We start from the raw sequence: 4,348 nt of genomic DNA on the forward strand, positions 1-4,348 counted from the left end.
TTAAACATTCTCCTCATCACAGTGGTCACTAATCTCGCTCTTTTCATTAATATGTGACTCACCTGTTAAATACCCTTTCCCACTTCTCAATGCAGACATAGAATTAATTGAAGCTAAAGAAGAATGGGAGGATTCAACTTGGTTGACTTGATTTTGTGGTCTTTGTTGAATCTGAATCCTAGGATTTAACTCAGGTTGGCTAGGCATTTTACCTTTTTCTCGCTCAGATAAAGCACTTGCAAGAGTGGAAATTTGTTTTTCCATATTATGCATAGAAGTCATGAAGGTGCTGGAAAGTACTTCCATATTCTTCTCTAAGGAAGAGAGACGAGAAAACTCTGGATTGTTACCTCTGTTGAAACCTGGTGATGATTGATTTTGTGCAATGTGAGGCATATAAGGCACAATAGGTGGATTGACGGGCCTAGTTAAATTGGCATTCTGGAAATTTGGGGCTTGAGGGAATTGGATATTTGGATTATAAGAAAATTGGGCATTTTGCTTTTGAGGGGCACCAAAGTGATTTTGTGTGGAATAATTGCTTAATCCATTTTGGTTTTGCCCTTGAGACCATGAAAAGTTAGGATGATTCTTCCACCCGAGATTGTACGGTTCTTTGTACGGGTTTGGAAACATCGCACCGACATTCTCATGTTGGTCTCCAGAATAGCTAGGACATTCCTCAATTACATGTGTAGGAGACTGACACCATGCACACATAGCAATAGATTTGTCAATAAAATGTGCTTGACTTGGTGGTGCAACTTTAACTACCAAAGTCTCTAACTTTTTCAAAATGTTATCTATTTGTACTTCCTTATGAACTTGGCTATCAACAAAATATCCCCTACTAGTCCTTTCAGACTCTTGGGTTGACTCCCATTCTCTAGTTCTATCTGCTAGGTCTAAAAGAAAATTCCAAGCTTCGGAATCATCAGTGAATGATGTAAATCCTGTGGGGCACATTGATTCCAAAAGTTGCTTTGTTTGGTAATTGATACCCTCATAAATTATTTGGCATAAATGCCATAATTCTATACCATGGTGAGGGCATTCTTGGAGAAGGCTTTGAAACCTCTCCATTACCTTAGCAAAGGACTCATTGGGTTTCTGACGAAATTGAAGAATATCATTTCTTATTTTGTTCGTCTTAGAGAAAGGAAAGAATTTCTTTAAGAATAGGACAGTAAATTGTTCCCATGTGATAATGCTATCCCTAGGTAAGCTATAAAGCCACTTTTTGGCTTGGTCTTTTAATGCAAAGGTAATAAACCCTAGTCTTACGGCATGATCAGTAAGTTGTTGTACCTTCATAAGGACACAAACCTCCTCAAATTCCCTAAGGAACAAATATGCATCTTGATCAGGTAGCCCATGAAATTGGGGTAACATAGATAGATAATGAGATTTGAGCTCAAAATTATTACCCCTCACTTCAGGTAAACGTATACAAGAAGGTTGTGCAGATCGGGTTGGATAAAATCTATCCCTAAGACTCTTAGGTGGAGGTGGTGGAGGTAGACCTTCCATGGTCAAGTTAGACACTCGGACAATTCTATTTGTAGAATCACGAGTCCAGACACACATGCACTAACTCCCTAATGCAATTAATGGCTCTTATGAGAGAATGAGATTTTTTTTATAAAAATAAATTAACTAAAGAATAAAAGAAAAGAAAATAACAAAAACAAAAGGAAAGTAGTGAATTTCCCACCACAAAGATTGAAACAATGATTCCAAAGCTGTAAGGTTGCCGTATAGCTGAGCGCTTATAGGTTTGACAGCAAGGGAATCCGTATAGTCTTCGGAGCCACCTACAATCGAATCCTGGGGATTCTGCAGTAGAGTGGGGACTACTATACGTTTTTGTTTCTACTCAAGTTAAGAGTAATATCTTTGAATTTTATTTTTTGATTTTTAAATCACTTCGATTTACCTAAGAATTAGAAAAACAAAGTGGACTAATACCTCCCCGGCAACGGCGCCAAAAACTTGTCTGTGAATTTTTAAAAGTAACCGCAAGCGCACGGTATCATGTAGCTAACGGGTCGATCTCAAGGAGATATGCCACTTATAATTCAACTTCTTAATAGTAATGCGAGAGTGGAATGATTCAATTTTTGTTAACTAATTAACTAAACTAAACGATCCTAATCTATACGTCTAATGCAATCGAATTGAAACGAACAATAAATTAAACACAATCAATGCATAAATAAAAGACAGGAAAATGCAGATGCAACACCACCCGTCACCAGAAGCAGAGGCACGACTGTAGGCTTGCTCCGGTTATGTGGTCCGAGATTATGAATGAATAGGCAGAAAGTAAATAACAGAAAGTAAATAACAAAGCAATAAACAAAGCAATAAAAGGAAAAGGAAATAACTAAAATGCAGATGCAACACCACCCGTCACCAGAAGCAGAGGCACGACTGTAGGCTTGCTCCGGTTATGTGGTCCGAGATTATGAATGAATAGGCAGAACAATAAATAATGCTGAAAATAAATCCTAAATTGAGAATATGGAGGGGTAGATAGAAGCGGGAATGGAGGGAGGAGAGAAGATTAATAAAGAAAAATTACTTACTTGCGAATTGAACAAATGATTCGAATCTCAACCAACCCTAACAACCAGATCTAGATCTAGAATGATCTAAATCTGCAATTGCTAGACCCAGAGAAAAACGAATCTAAAAACTTGAAACTTGAACTTGAAACTTGAACTTGAATTGCATTACATAAAAATTAAATCTAAACATTGAATCTAGAAATTTAAAATCTCACAACTGCAAGCAAAGAAAACTAGAGAAAACCTTAATAAACTAAAGAGAGAAGAAAGAATGCTTCTACTAAGCTCTAAGACACGTTCTCCTTTGATGGAATTGATCTCCTTTTATAGAGTTTACATGAGATATGAAGCACGGCTGAATTTGAATAAAACTCAGGGTTTCTATCTGACTCATCCAATTAGGGTTTTGACGTACTAATCGCGCCGACTTAGAGAGATCAGATGCATAATCCCACCGTTGGATTTGAGGTTTAAGTAGTCATGAAGCTCTCCTCCAAAAATCAGCACGATCGGATATCGGATGACCGTTCGATGAAGGGTTTGATTGAAACTGGACAGAGGCATTCAAAAACGGGATTTTTGCTTCATCCTTATCCGAATATAATTCTTTTTCCTCTTTTTCTTTCTTTAATCAAATCCCAAATAGAAAATAAGATATTGAGGTATGCAAGACTCTTTTCCATCTGGACTCTCTCAATAATATCTTTGTAGATTTGATTTAAAATCTCAGCCGTAGATCAAATTTGCCTTCTTTATCTCTTCAATATTTCGGAGTTGGCCCGTAATCACACATCTCTAGCCCATCATGCTCCAGATCAGCCCCATTTTCGCATTTGAGAATTTGAATGGACTTCTTGACGTGTAAAATAGCATGATTCAAGCCCAAAACTCCAAATATTTGCTTAAATCTTGAAAAGTCCTAAAATCTGCAAAAACAACATAAAACCCAAGGTAACTCCACTCTAAGTGTATAAAATGCATGCTTTATGCCCTAAGATTTCACACATAAATGTGCTCATTAGAAGTCAAGGTTGTTGGTGACTTCATGGATGTTTTTCTGGATGATCTATCAGGGCTACCCCTAATAGAGATGTTGAGTTTTCTATTGATTTAATCCCGGGAGCTGCTCCGGTATCTAAAGCCCCGTATAGAATGGCTCCTACCAAACTGAATGAACTACAAAACCAACTGAATGAGCTCTTAATTAGAGATTTTATACAGCCTAGTGTATCACCTTGGGGAGCTCCAGCTTTGTTTGTCAAGAAGAAGGATGGTAGCATGCGTCTATGCATTGATTACCGGGAGTTACACAAGTTGACCATCAAGAATAGATATCCACTGCCCAGGATTGATGACTCTTCGATCAATTGAAAGGTGCAGCCTTGTTCTTGAAGATTGACTTGAGATCTGGATATCACCAGTTGAAAGTGAAGTCAAGTGATATTTTCAAGACAGCTTTTAGAACAAGATATGGTCACTTTGAGTTTAGAGTCAGGCCTTTCGGTTTGACTAATGCCCCCGCTGTGTTCATGGACCTCATGAACTGAGTATTTCATGATGTGCTTGACAAGTTTGTGATAATCTTCATCGACGACATCTTGATTTACTCGAAGAGTGAAGAAGAGCATGTGAGACATCTAAATTTCACTTTGCAAAGACTAAGGGAAAATAAGCTTTATGCTAAGTTTAGCAAGTGTGATTTTTGGCTCTCAAGGGTAGTATTTCTCGGTCATGTTGTTTCAGCTGAAGGTATTCGTGTTGATCCCGAAAAGGTGCAA

The 4,348-nt window shown here is 37.8% G+C and overlaps 1 non-coding gene across 1 annotated transcript; it reads left to right on the forward strand.

Moving 5' to 3' along the window:
* The first annotated feature begins 1,036 nt into the window (after nucleotides 1–1,036).
* LOC149012240 (small nucleolar RNA R71) lies at nucleotides 1,037–1,143 on the forward strand. Its single transcript, XR_016174212.1, has one exon. It is a non-coding gene; the product is annotated as a small nucleolar RNA R71 (small nucleolar RNA).
* Nucleotides 1,144–4,348: the final 3,205 nt, after the last annotated feature.

Source organism: Hakea prostrata, chromosome 6, assembly GCF_041222555.1.
Source record: "Hakea prostrata isolate BN-2017 chromosome 6, UWA_Hpros_2, whole genome shotgun sequence".
NCBI lineage: Eukaryota > Viridiplantae > Streptophyta > Magnoliopsida > Proteales > Proteaceae > Hakea > Hakea prostrata.